At 50.0% G+C, this 15,070-nt stretch overlaps 1 long non-coding RNA gene across 1 annotated transcript; it reads left to right on the top strand.

Annotated features, from left to right (window-relative positions):
- The first annotated feature begins 354 nt into the window (after positions 1 to 354).
- On the top strand, positions 355 to 4,986 carry LOC144144111 (uncharacterized). The gene is made up of 3 exons (XR_013317159.1): positions 355 to 714; positions 1,508 to 1,797; positions 3,827 to 4,986. It is a non-coding gene; the product is annotated as an uncharacterized LOC144144111 (long non-coding RNA).
- The last annotated feature ends 10,084 nt before the right edge of the window (positions 4,987 to 15,070 follow it).

Raw genomic sequence — 15,070 nt, 5'->3', positions numbered from 1 at the left:
AAAAGCCCTCATGTCTGTAGCCCACAGCCAACTTTACGTAGCCCGGCAAGTTTACGTAGCCGTTATTGCATCTAAGAACCCAACACATCTTTCTAGACTTCGTTTCACCGCACATATCCGCTCACAACACCACCAAAACATTCAAAGCACCGAATCAAACACGCAAAAGAAAAACGGGACGCGGAGTCGTCCAATGCACCGGCTCATTCCAGTAACGAGGCGGGCGCCGACTGGTCGCGCCACCGTCCGGGTGCCCAGTTCCTATAAGAAAGGGACGCATTTATTTCCCGGTGATGTGATACGGGAAGGCCGCCCCTGGAAACTACATTTATTGGAGGAATCAACTGCGGTGCTAGCACCCGATAGGCGTTGCTAGAAATCTTTGGTAGATGCCTTCGTCAAACACTGACAGACGAAAGCAGAATGAGGAAATCATTTCGGATCCGAAGAATGGATTCGGCCGACGATGTATAGGGCTGGTTTGTATTCATTGTTCAGCAGTAGTGATCAATTGGTTAATGATAGTGATGATGATGATAAATATTATTATGCTTTCTTTCTCCTCTTGCAGAGAATACCGCCCACGTCGCTGTCCCCCATAAAGAGCAGTGAACCGCTTCCCTCCCCAACGACCCTAGGCGGAGCTGCAGCCAAGCCAACAAGTTCCACTGCGGCGGTCGACAGTGTCCCTGTACCATCTGAAGCTGAGAGCGGGTAAGGTTTTAAGTGACATTGACAGACAGCCGCTTTTGACTGCCCCATGTAGGTTTCCAGAACAATACAGGTTTCCAATGTAGGTTTTCTAAACTATGTAGCTTTCCCGAACGATGCATAACACTCTTGGTTATGCGTCCGCAACACCCGATGATCGCAAGTAGTGGTAATGGTGGCAATAAATAAAAATGCTTTGAGGACACAGCAGAAACCGACTAGAGCCCCATAAGCAATGCTTCTGGACATGTGAAAAAGAAGCACGATACGAAAATGTTTTTTTTTTGTGAAGCGAAATCAGGATTACATGAGCATTCGCGCGGCAAGTTCTAATCACGGGCCGAGTATGTCATTCAAAGGTGCTTTGTAGGGATTTAGAAACATGCTCGTTGCACTACATGTTGACATCTTAGTGCGCGTCACCTCTTCCCACCTACTGTCTCGCCTGGCCCAACCAGGCGTTGGATGCTCCTGTAAACCTGTACTTCTGAGCATAAGGACTGCTGCAGAGGCATGGAGAGCGAAATATACTCTAATTAACAGCGTGTATTCCATGATATAAATACCGAGACTTGAACAAATTATACTTACACGTTTTCACGCTTATTGAACCCTGTGTCGTTCTTTGCTAGCTTCTGTCTTCAGATTCGCACTCTTTGTTGCACAAGCACGTGACTTCGAGTTTCACGCGGTCAATCGTCATAATTCCACCGAGTTGTTCTGCTCCAGATGTAACAAAAATTAAGCGTGTTGACTGTATTCACTGTATTTCCCATTTCCTCTTCTACCCTCACAGGAAAGAGAAAAACGCCTGTCCAGCGTCTGCTGAGACAGTTCCATCACACCAAGCGACCAGTACCACAGCCCGTTTCAAAGCGAGCGACGCGCCAAAAAGAGCCCAGCCCAGCCTAGTTAAGGACACGGCGGCCCTGTACGAGCTGTTGGCACAGACCTGCATGGGAAAAACCATCCGCGGCGCGCTACCCAGAATCGGAGAGCCAGTACGAGCACACGGCCGGTGTCAGCAGGGGAGGCACACAGAGAAGCCGCGCCCGAACTTCGGAAGGAAACTCTGCGAAAGATTTAGTAAGCAGTTTGCTTTCTCTATTCCACATGTCGAAATGCAAAGGATGCTGCCATCGTGTTACAGCGCGGCTGATACTGAATTTCTAAATGCTCTCTCTCATTTAATGACCCTAAAAACACATTTACGAAGCTGCGGTATACTTGCGTACAAGTTAAGAACGGCAGTAGCTCACGTAGTGTATCACGCTGCCGAAGCGACGGACCCAGATGCCGTAGCGCGCGCGCTTTTTAAACTGAGACCGCGCTTTATTCGTGACGTCTAGTTTTGCTCACGTTGTTTGTTTGTCGTCACTGCAGTAGTTTATAAGCAGAGTAAGTCCAAGAAATCACGGAAACAACTTGTGCCAGGATAAAAACACTCACGGTAACGCACTCTTTCCTCCGCGCGGAGGAACAGCCGGCTATGGAGATGAGGCGCTGAGGCGACTTCCATTGTGGTTCTGACCTTGTACCCGAGTATAATATATTTTAAAAGAACACGCATGCACAAGCATCTGTACACGACATTTATCGCTTCAATACAAGAAAAGGAATATAAATGCACAATACGGGTGCAAAAAAGTGAGTCGTTGGCGCAGAGGCCCTGCACCCTTCGTAAGAATCTGTTTACGACCTATTAGGGCACTGCTTTATTGGTTGCCGTCTTTAGCGAGTGGGGACATCAAGTTGCCAATTTGGGCTTTACTGGGACAAAATTCTTCTTTCGACTTGTAAAGTTTTCACAGATGTCTCAAAATTGCGCAAAAAAACGCGAATTGTAAAAAACGACTTCAAACTTATAGTTGCAATCACTTTCAAAAACAATGCTTGCGAAGGAGGATTTACCTGATCTGCACAACACGGCCTAATTCTGCTTCACGTTTTGTTGTTCAAAGCCATGCGTAGTGTGAGTTCGCGTTGGTGCTGCATAAGAAGTACTGCATTGTAAGGTGAAGGGCAGTGATGAGTGAACGTTCCTGCAGGGGGTAAGAAGCATTCGGTTCCGAGACAAATACTATTTCAGGATTCACGTACAATGTATACAAGAAGCACCTGTCAGTATGTACATTCTCGATGGAAACATCGCGTCGGCATGATAGAACCCCTGTATTTACATTAATTTAATGAAAACTGGTTGTTATGGCTGATACCACAACTCATCCTTGCTTCACGTGGGATTTACGATATCCACAATCACGAAGACTCCAGAAGCGATTGCTTTGGGTGTCACTGGTCTATCGTCGTGGATTGCACTTTTTCCAACACCCGAATACGCATGCCATGATCCAGGAAATACCTTGTCTCTGCCAGGTGACGTTTTGGCCGGCGCATTTGATTCCTAACGATTTTGTCATGCGGAGCAGTATGAGTTTTCAAAAGCACTTGTTTTTCCTCCAAGGTTACACCACTTTGAGGGCACACCAAGCCCTTTGATGTACTTTTCCCTGAAAATTGGTACTTCTGTTTATGAGCACTGCTGAAGGGTCATTTTGTCTCGCCGACATTCATGTCCATTAAATGTTATGAAGTCCAGCCTGGCACCGTTTGTTTTTTTCTCGTGCTAGTCGCGGCGCTTCGCAAATGGGACTCCTTGGCGTTTCGTTTTCACTGTTTGTTAGTGATTCAGACGCCTGGATTCGCGTCAGCATTTCAGTGCGCTTCATCTGCTTTAGAGGTGTCGCAATGCCATGACATGATGTCCCCTTTTATTTGCATCGCTGGCTATCTGATGACAATTTAGAGTGGACTAACAGTTTGTTGTCCCGTGTTGCTACGTCTTCATGGTTTGCGACTCACAAGGGCCATTTCTTGTAGATGTTCCCCAAACTATTGGGGATAAATTACGCACTTAATGAATGCGCGAAAGAAAAACCCTCACAAGTGGAGGTTGTACGGAATTGCAATTAACCACGCAGATCAGATACAAGTTGTTGAGTGGCTGCGTTTACCATGAAAACATTTGTTGTTTCCACTGCCTTCAACGGTTTGATACCGAGAAAAACGGGGATAAAGCGGGAATGTGGAAACTCATGGCTGCTGTATTTTCCAGGTCACGGGCACTGCCACTAGCCCAAGAGGGCAAATAGCGGCGCTTTGCGCCGGCGTGGTGGCAATCCTCCTGCTAGCCACCCTGCTTGCCCTGCATCCTCTTCGACGGCTGCCACACAGTGAAGTGCTGTGCCACACGGAGGAGTGCCAGCTCCATGACCACCTCCTGCGGCAAGTTATCAGTACGAATGTCGACCCTTGCGAAGACTTCCACGCGTACGTCTGTTCCCGCTGGCTACCACCCAACGTGTACAAGGACCAGATGAAGTCGTTGATGGACCAGCTGCGGTTTGGCTGGTACCGAGCAATTAACATCAGCCTGTACGAAGGAACAAAAATTCTTCCGGCAGGGCGAAAGGCGCGCGCTATGTACGACCGTTGCATGGACAGTAGTGGCTCGCGGTACGGTTCCAACGTGTCTGAATTTCTCGAGATGCTTCCTAAGATCGGACTGCGCTGGCCGGGTGAACCTCTGCCCGGAGGTACTGCTCTTGGCTTGCTCATCTCTATGGACATCAACTGGATGGCGCCCCTTTGGTTCACTGCAAGAGTCACAACATTTCCGTATTCGGAAAGGGGAATTTTGCGGATAACCCCTGGTCCTCATATCGGTGCGCTATATCACCATCACCTCACCGTAAGGCAAGGGTACGCCTACGAGCGCTATTGGCGGGCGTTTCAAAAAATCCTATTCGGCAACACCGCGGCGGCTACGAGTACCGCTGAGATCGAGGATGTGGCTTCAATAGAGGGCGACATTCTCACCCGGCTACACAAAGCGCTCACACTGGAGCCGAAATCACCAGCTGTGTTTTCCCTAGGGGACATTGAGAATTATACTAATCCCTTGCCTTCGACCCAGTGGATCGAACAGCTCAGCAAAAACCCCCAGTATGGGCGACGCTTTGGCAGCAATGACTATGTTTTCGCTGGCGATGTCGGCTTTCTCAAAGCCGTGGGGACCATCTTCGCCACGTACAATGACACAGACATTCAGAGACACGTGGCATGGCTTTTCGTCCAGACGTACGGAATACTCGCGCACTACGACCTATTTCGTCTGCGGTACGGAGAATCACGTCTACTACACGCGTACCTTCCAATCATCTGCGGCAGGTACCTCGAAGGAACCTACAAGCCGCTTCTTATACCCCTGCATTACGTGGCGCGGATTCCGGAGTTCGAACGTGACCAGGTCAGCAGAGTCTTGGAGAGCCTCAAGCATGCGTTCTCTGGCAAGATCAACACTTCCAGCTGGATTGATATTGAGAGCAATCACCAGTTTCACAGAAAACTGTCGCGACTTGAAACCCGTCTTTGGCCTCATTCCTCCTTTCTTAGAAATGACGTGCTCGAGGCAACGTACGCCAATTTTCCAGACAACGAAACGTCTTTTGCAAGCTACTGGTTTAAGTCCCACTACTGGCTACGTTACATGAAGAGGACTCCCGAGTATGAATACATGGCGTTGCTGCCTGACAATAGCTCTCCGGCGTATCTACGCTACGACTACCTGGACAACAGCCTTCACATTGCAATAGGTGCAGTAGCGAGACCTTTGTTCTATGCAAACGGCACCGAGGCGATGCTGTACGGGGGATTCGGCTTTTCTTTGGCGCTGCAGTTGGTGAAGTTAATGGACAGCGAAGGGATAAAGTGGCATCCAGACACTGGAAATAGCGATTCTTTCTTCTCGCCAATGTCAGCGGAAGCCCTTAAAGTGAAGGATGCCTGCCTGAAGAAGGATAATATGTCAAGCGTGTTCCCAGAAGTACCGGCTCTCGAGATTACTTACAACGCTTATATTCTTTCGGATCAACGCCGAGCCCAGAAAGCCACAGCCATATCGAAAGACTTCCCGGAGTCCAAAGTATTCTTCCTCACACTGTGTTACATGACATGTGCTTTGCCCGGCATCACACATCCTTCCGTGGCCGATTGCAACAAAGCCTTACGTGGGTTCCGGCCCTTTGCCGAAGCTTTCGCGTGTGAAAAGGGTTCTAAAATGAACCCCCGCAATACGTGTGAATTGTTTTCGTAATTCGGTATCGTGAATTTGCTATCTTTCTTGGTAGTGTTGCGTTAGGGGATCTTAAGGCAACCTCGACCTAGGTTTTCTGCTTAAGGGACTTTTGGCTATTAATATGTGTTATTAATTAAGTTGCGCCTGCTTTCTTGTGTCCTGTGATGTTTTTATATTTGTATACAGTCGAACACGGATATATCGAACTCCAAGGGGATCGCGAAAGAATTCGATATATCGATAATTCGATATATAAAATACGCCTATCTGAAGATTATCTGACAACTCCGCACATCACTGAGAGTTTTCTGAAGTCGGGGAAAACGGTAGTTTACCGTTTTGACCCTCAAAGCACGGAAAATCCGAACCGCAGCATGATGACCACCGCACTTTATTTATCATTGAAATGTCTTTGAGCTTCGCTTGTTTTGTTTTTTTTCTGCGTCGTAAAGTTCGCCAAATTGTCTTCAAGATTACAAACACGCACAAATGCGAAAATCAATGCTGTGTACTATGCCATAACAGAGGCGAATAACGCTGACGTAACCTCGGCTGCAGTAGGCGGTTGGGGACGTTGTCAGGCACTGAGTGCCGTTATCTTCAGTATCCGAACCGAACACCTCCCCCATCTGGAGGCGTGCAACGAAGTCGCTTTGCACCCGACACGCTCCGGAATAGCCGGGGCGGGTTGTGCTGCATTCGCCTTTACGTCAATGTTGATGCGTGCATCGCCATCAAAACTACTGCGAGGAATTCCGAACGCCTTATCAACCAACATCTTTTCAGCAGCCTGCACCCGACGAATTCCCGCCTTCGTTGCTCCGAAATGGATGCCTTGACAAAGCAAACATACAAAGCCGCATCGGTCCCCCTACACGAGCCACCAAACAGCTCAAACACAGAAAAAGAGTGCCTCCGGTCAATTTCTTTTGCTCCTTTATGTCCTTTCGCCCCAACCACTATCGGCGTTCTAGCTATCATGGAGCTGCCCCTCGTGCTAGCGTGAATACAGCTGTTGAAGGCCATCAAAGCGACATAATGCCGCGGACGCCGCCTCTGTCTCACCAAGCCAGGCAGCTCCTGCGATGAGTCAACATTATCATCAACTCCACCCCATCAGAGGAAGCAAACTTTCAGGGGCACCTTCGGCGCGGAATTCGATATATCGAATTTGCCCATGATCAGGAGTTCGATATACGCGTACAACAGTCCTATACTTTTGCATGGGATTTTCAAGGGGATGTTTGCACTGTTCGATATAGACAATAATTCGATATATCCGTGTTCGATATATGCGTGTTCAACTCTATACGCATTTGCACACACAGGGGTTGTTCTGAAATATTTGAAATCTGGAAGCTTTTGCAAAAACACCTGTGATTGTTTCGTTGTCACAAGGCATTTGCGGGTAACTGTGTTCCTCTTGGTTTCTGTAACGGCAAAGAAGCACAAGAGATTGTGCTAGAATACTTTTTATCTACGGATGTGATATTTCTGCTCACTAAGAACGATGGTTGCAACGCAGTCGTTCGTTTTTTGTCGCCGGGGGTAAGGTTGCTCGTTATGTTCTCTGTCATCCCTGGTCGCGGAGACGCTGCCGCCACAAGCTGAAGGTCCACAGCTTAACAAAACACCTCTATTGCATTCATCTTCGGGCAGTGATAGGGGAGGCAGTGCGGGAGGGGTGGGAGGGGGAGATGATGGAGCGTATCCGGGATGCGTATTTCCAAACTCTTCAGTGCCCCACGTGATATGTCTCTTATGGCGATGCAGAACGTCATTTAAACGTGGTCATAGGCGGCAAGCTGAAGCTAAGGCGACGTAAAACATACCAAAGCACCGTAGCTAAGAAAAGAGCTCCTTATAATTCGGTTGAAACCAAATTTTGCAATAATGAATGACTGTGATGCAGAGAAGAGACGATGCTAAACAGCCCGGTAGGTAGGGGATGGCAAAGGGGATTGGGAAAGACGGCAGAAATCAGTTGTAGTACATGTAACTATGTAATGTTCAAGTAGTTGGTTTTCGAGCCCCCATTGGAGAAACACACACTTTCAGTGGCGTAGACTTCTTATTTTTCCGGGGGGGGGGGGACCTGCAGTGCGCCTCGAAGCGGCGAAAGGAGGGGGGGAGGAAGCGGTGGGGGGGGGTCCCTATGAGATGACATGTCGTCACCCCGCTATGTAGAGGCTACCACTAATCATCATCATCATCATCATAAGGGGCACCTGCAGCAGTGAGGGCCTTTTAAATTGTGTCGGCTAACTACGAGGTGTCCCAAATAAGACGTCCCGCAAATCTATGAACCGTGAACTTCAGCGGTTTGACGCATCCAGTAGAAATTTCTTTGAATACGCGTTTTACTGGTCACATTTATTCAAAAATATTGCATGACTGAACCATCAGCACAAAAAAACGAGTCGGTTTGTTTTTCTTTTAATGGGCAGTTCGGGGGTAAAAAGAAAGGGACACGAGAAAGGGACACGACAGGGGCGCTACGCGCTGCTATGCTCATTTCCGTTAAGAGCCCCCGAAACGGCTCTGACTTTGACTACTCATTTTTGTATCCGTGTGTGTGTTGTGCCAGAGCGCCCGACACAAATTCGCTGCACCTGGGGACGTGCCGATGGCGGGGTTGATTCGCGCCTAGGTCAAACCGCCCGCGTCAGACGTGCCGCGACTTGGCGGGAAAGGCGCCGCCGAGTCTGCTCTCCCTTTCCCATTGTGACGGCTGGACCAAATCATGCCTGGGACGGACTTATCCCCGCAGACACGCAGCAAGTAGCGCCTAGAGACGCCGCCGCAGAGTCGCCTTCCCTTTCCCGGTCGTGGAGGCTCGGCTGACGCAATCGCTTCGCCTTCATTCGCCAGATTCATAATGCGGCCAGTGATAGCTCCGACTGGAGGCATTGGAACTGCACGCGGCTGCAACGGAACCCTAGGGGTATAAAACCAGCCCGGAAGCAGCGGTGGTGCGGCGGCATCTCATCGAAGGCCCTGAGTTGACAAGTGCTATCCCGCTTGTCTTAGCCATGTAACGCTCTTGCGACCTTTGTATATATTGTATATAAATGCTGCTTCAAATAACCGTCAGCTCGGCTACTTCGTCGCTATGTTCTGCGCCGCGTCGATAGCGGACTGGGCAGGGCAACGTCGCAAGAGTAGTGACTGAGCTGGGATGGCCCGGTCCCAACAGTGTATGTGTATTTCTTTTGGAGGCTTGGAGCGGGTATCGCTCGCAGTCGACGGCTGCAGTGCACACAGTTGCTGCCGGTGCTTGGCAGCCGTTACAGCACTGTCCAACTGCTCTGGCGTGCTTTGTGACCTAGAAAACAAAGTTTGCAGACAGGCTTTTCGGAGGTGTGATAGCTTGCACTGACGTCACTGTATTCCCGTGTTGGTGCGTTGGTTGCACAGTGAAAATCTGCAGCTCTTGGTTCGAGAAGCGCTGATGAAGCTGAGAGCTATCGATAAAAAAGTGCGGTGGCGTCGTTATGGGCAAGCAACATGTTTTACCAGACGTTCCAAGACGCGAGCTAAAGGTAAAAACCCAACGCCTAGCGTTGGCGTTTATCATATAAAACGGCCCTTTCACGAGGCCTTCCACAGTGCGAGCTTAAACTCGGCACAAGTTGCTAGCGAGGAGTGGTCGCCACGCCAGTAAACAGCAGATGAAGGTAGGGGAAGAACAACCACCGAAATTCACCGTCGTCGTCAGCTTCATCATTACATGGTGGCATACACGAGAAGCAGCGCATCGGGTTGCCATTCCAAAGCAAAACGCTCCTCCAACAGCAAAATGCCTGCGCTGTTCGACAAAATATGCGAGGCGAAACAAGGCGTCACACGCGTTCGACTGGGCATTATGATGTCCGATTAACAACCCACAACCTGCACGGTGGGGCTATATGCTCCCTTGTAAATGGACAGCGCGAGGACATAGTCCTACCAAACCTGAGCAAAAAGTTTCAAAACGGGAGCCTAATAAAACCATGTGGTTGACACAAACCATGCAGTCAATTTGACGCGAATGACGTAAACTAACTGCGACTGTTAGCGGAACCAAGCAGCTACGCGTTCCCAGGCCGCGCATTTGTAAACAAAAATAACTGCTCTAATCAACAGGTGCAGTAGAAACAGAGCAACTGTGGCCGCGATTCCCACCGGGACCTAACCCCCTCGTTTTTCACTTTTCACCGCGACCCCTTAGCGAGCGACCGCCGAAAAACGCTAACAGCGCCAAACAAGGACAGGCAAAGGAGGGAGGTGCAGTTTTCGTTGCCTGATTTTACCATCCTTGAGAGTTAAGCAGCACATCGCCACCGCTAAATGTCTGAAACTCGTACACGTGCGTCCAGACTTGAGTTTGTGATAGAACTTGTTTACACTGCTGTACTCACGAGTGCATGTACTCACGAGTGCAAGCACTCGAAAATACAGTAGTCATGAGTATTGTACTCATGAGTTCTGTACTCACGAGGAGTGGACTTACTACCCCTGTACTCAATCGTCATCATACTCACTTTTTTAATCTGGGTGTGTACTCACTCATCATCGTACTCACTCGTGAGTTTGAGTACAAATGAGTATAAATGAGTGTACTCACGAGTGAGTGCGCCGACCTATGCTCCCGACAAAATGTCGCTTTGCTGGCGTGCTGCTAAAGCCAAGCTATGGTGGCTAGAAGGGCCACCCTTCTAGCCACCATAGCCAAGCGCAGCGCTACATTGTCAACAATCCGCACACTGAGCACGTTTAACTCACCGTGAAGAAAAGCGACGCGGCTCTGCGTTTCCCCCTGCCCATCGGGAGGACGGAACTGTCTTTCAAGATCCTAACCATCCCAACCCCTATTGTAAACAATAGTTGGCAGACAGGACGGCCAACAGTCCGATGTCGACGGACGCGGAGCCGAGCCAAGCCCTTAAAAAAATCTTCAGCCGGGGCCGGAGGGGGCTCTGCCCCCCTGTAAAGCCATCCGGGGGGGGGGGGGGCACGAGCCCCACTGCCCCCCCGTAGTTGGCGCTTCTGCACACTTTGGCCTTCCCATGAGGTCAGTGTGTGCCCGGCATAGTTCTTGGAGGCACATTGTGCTTGGTGTGCCAGAATTGAAGATCGCCGGGGTTAATTTGTGAGGCTGTCGGTCAGCGACTAAACCATTTTATAGAGACATTTTTTTTTTCTAACGCCGGCGCTGGAACCGTGGCGCTTGCGAGTAACTGCGCACGGCCGTCTTAGACGGTTGCGCATGACCAAATAAGGTGGAGCTAGTTGGGTGTCTCGTTTCCGCCACAGTGGGCGCAGATGAGTTGGGAGGAGCACCTTGGGCTCGGCCACTTAGATATTAGGTCGGCGTTAGAGGCGTAGTGGGTGTACATTTTTGCGTGCAAAGACGTCCTTTGTTCTAGGAAATGTCCTTAGTGAGGCAAGGAAACAAGGTAGTGGAACGTCGGCCAGTCTGTGCCGGCTGAGGACTCTAGATTGACGGTTGTTGCCAAACTAGTTCAGATGTGCTCGGTGGGTCATATTGCCCTGAAGCAGTGTCGACAACCAAGGGAGGATTTACTAGGCACTCCCGGGAAGCGGTGTATGCCATTCGGTTGCCGTCCGCTCCGGAGGTGCCCAGGTGTGCGGACCGCGCGCTTAGCGTGTTTGTTTATGAGAGGTTCCATATGCGGGAAGGCCCTATTAGGAGGAGGGGCGAACGAGCGAAGCAACTTTATTAACATTCCTGCAGAACGATTAGCCGTCGCACGTAAGGAAGGCGTCACCGCGACGCGGCCATGACGTCTTCCCGGCTGTTGGCGCCTCTACTCCGGCCGCGGCCTCACTACTCCCTTTGGTCGACTGCGCCAGCCCCTGTTTTGGTGTGGCAGCCGCCCTCTGGTTTCGCTCGGTCGTTGCCTTTCGAGGGCCGCCGAGATCTTCTGGACGGCCTGGGCTTGGACTTCTTGATTAATTTATTCTGGGGCAAGGGATGGCGTTTTCTGACTCTCCCATACCTTGTGGTACGGGGTGCGAGGAATATCCGCGCATGTCAAGCAACAGCGGCTGTTGTATCGTGGTTAGCAGCATTGGTGAAGACATCAACTTCCTCGTTGGCTTGATGGTTCGCCAGGGTGTGGACGTACTGCTCCCTTGCTGCTCGTTGACCTGAGGAACGGGTCGTCGTCAAATAGTGCCGATCACGGTCTGTCTCAAGGTGGGATAGACCTCGGGAAGATAGCTTTTTAAGGAGTCCCATTTAAGAAAAAATGCCGCACCTGTCCATCTGACGATGATGATGGTTTAACGCGGAGCTTCCTCGTGATGGATTATTTGGTTGGCCAATCGCACACTGCGAGTATGTGCTACTCTGGATGTACGCATCCCTTTATTAGAATCTCCTTAGCAACTCTCGGGTGTGCGCTCCGTAGACCTAACGTTCGCGTTTCGGGTGTACGGCGCGAAGCAATTCCTGCTGCTTGGCGTTCGCTTCGACCATGTAGAAGTGGAGCAAGCGGATAGACGTCGACTTCCAAACGCGAGGGACTCAGGTTCGATACCGATTACAGGAAGCGCGTTTTCTTTCACTTGTCACACGATCATTCATCGCCATCGTCAGAGAAAGTTGGCTTTTCTGCAGGGCGTCTTATCATGCAACGGCATCAGCTTCGCTTCAAAAGCGCGTCCATGCGGATGTGTTCGAGGTGCTTCAGCAAATTCAGCTTGATGTCTTCGACTAGTTTGGTGATCGGAGGAAGCGGCACTGCCTGTTCCAACACGCCCGTCCTAGTGGGGCGTGTTAAAGTTATTGTACGTGGTGTTATTACAGGAGATACCGGGCACGGAATGCATATACGGGAAATCCGCAAGAGATTCGGGCGTGTGCAACGGAAAGCGCAAGCTTAGGAAAAGCGTCCTAGTGTGAGGAGCCGTATTTATAGGATTGACGGGTTGTGAGGTGCAAAGTTGAGTGCCAAGTTGTCCGAAGATTACTGATTCAGGAAGTTGGGCTTTGCAGCTGCTCACCTGAATGCCAGATAATTTGATACTACCAATTTTTGATTGCAGAATAGCATTGGTGAAACATTTTTTTTTAATTTCGAGTTTTTGCCGCGTGGCATATGAGGGGCGGTTTAAAGATGGGAGGAGGGAAGAAAGTAGGAAGGAAAGAGAAAGAGAAGAAAACAGGGAGAGAGGGGCTGCCAAGAGCACAGAAGGTCACGAAACCGACAGGGTTTCAAGTCTACAGGTATGCATGCAGTCCAGTGGCCTGCAGAAATTCCATCAGGGACCTGCAGTATTGATCTTCCTGCACCCAGCGGTTGTAGTTATCCGGTTTATCCCACCGGAGAACAACCTTTCTGAACGCAGCGTCTCGAGCTGTCTTTGTTCCCGCGCACGTCCACAAAAGATGCTTGGCGTCAGCTTCAACCGCCGGAGACGGACACTTGGGACCCGTTCTTGGGTCGCCTTGTGAGTGAGTGCCCCTAAGTCCGAGTGACTGAAGGTGTGAGGGCCACCCCAGTCCGAAGCCACCTGAGAATAACTTCCTCCACCCGGGAAAGATTAGGGGGCAGGGAGCAGACACACGGGGGAATTAGGGCACGTGTGTCCCTTCTAAGGAGAGATTTCCGGGCTATTGAGGAGGAGGATTCTTCACAGGGCCAGAGGTGGCGTACACAACGGGTCACTGCGGGATGTGGTCATGTGGCGTGTTGCATTGCGGGTTCTTTTAATCATGTACATTGAAAAGCCAAGAACTGCTGGAGTCAGGGATTACCATTTCCAAGTAATTACCAATCTGTGTCCAGCTTTACGCTGCTAAGATTAACCGTAAAAGGCCGGTTCAATTTGCGGCTGGGAGCGCTGTAGATTTTAGTTGCCTGAGGTACACGTCGTTTCTATAGCTGCAACATCACAGAAAGAGGGAATGGCGCACTTCAAGACCGAAACGTCGCCGCCGGTGCTTATGGTGCTTTCCATTTGCCCTTTTAAATGGCTTAGTTGCCGTCTTTGTGTACCGTCCGTCATGTTAAGCCCCGTTTTAATTCTAACGAAGCAGTCAACGAAGGCTGCTTCGAAGAAAGAGCATGGAGGTCGGTCACAATGCAGGCTACCTTCTTGTCTAAACTATTAATTGACTCCAGCACCACCTTTTTGTGTACCAGTGTTGTGACAAATGAAATTGTTATTATGAAGAAGTATTTAGTGTAATTTACAGGTGGTGAAGACGCTTTGCTTAGCTTTTACATCACACAATGTTTGTAAAATAACGGTACTAATATTTACGAAATGTACGGCCAGCGTTTCTCAACATGTCTGCTAGGAAGTTGTCGTCTGCATTGGTGACCGCTGCGCCGTTCAAATTTTGCGTCCTTTCGTCGTGTAATTATACTGCTTCGTGACATGTCTACAAGCTGTCGACGAATTGGAACGCAGCCTATGTCGGTGCAATACTTGAGAAAGGACGAGGAGGAATGAACGGCTATTTCGAGCAGCACGGAAGATGGTTCCGTCATTTGAAAGCACGAACGACAGCCTCAGCGCCGTTGGCCAGCCGGTCCTCCCGCTGCTATTGGTAAGGCTTTGGAGAGGAGGCGAAACTGGCGCCTCAGAGCAGGTTTATACCGCATGGCGTACAGTGCAATGGAGGGGGGTATAATGTGCATGCTGTTGGAACACGGAGGGATAGACTGCTTGAGTGGAGTCGTGTATTGAGGAGTGAGGTGTTCCATTACTTCGAAGCATTTTTAATCATTTCTACGCATCTTGAAGTGAGAGAGAAGTGCCCGCCATTGAAACCAATGATAAGTCAGGGTGCCGTTGTATCCGCATGGCATTGAGAGCTGATACTGTGTATGGTCGTACGAGCGAGCAAGTCCAAGGAATGCGCGGGCAGAGTCCCGAGCTGCCTGATTTCCTTGGAGGGATGCGTGACTCGGAGGTCGCATGATTACACAATCAGGCTGGTTCATCTCTATTGAAACGGTAAACATTAGAGGAGACGGCCGCACTTGGCTCAGGTAGCGGGAGAAGGTTCCAGTGGATCCTCAAGCACATCCTTATGAAATGAGAGCGCGAAAGATTCCTACCGATGAAATTTAGGGAGGTGACGACTCTATAGCGTTAACACTGGCGCCCCTTCTGAGCCCACCAGAGGACTCAGTGGAGATCCAATAAATGCCAGCCCACACTGGCTTGAAGGAAATCGCGATAAGCACAATTAATGGCTCGGGA

Source organism: Haemaphysalis longicornis, unplaced genomic scaffold, assembly GCF_048455015.1.
Source record: "Haemaphysalis longicornis isolate Haplotype H1 unplaced genomic scaffold, Haemaphysalis longicornis Haplotype H1 scaffold_62, whole genome shotgun sequence".
Classification (NCBI taxonomy): Eukaryota; Metazoa; Arthropoda; class Arachnida; order Ixodida; family Ixodidae; genus Haemaphysalis; species Haemaphysalis longicornis.
The sequence above is the reverse complement of the archived record's forward strand: the minus strand, read 5'-3'. Positions and strand labels throughout refer to the sequence as shown.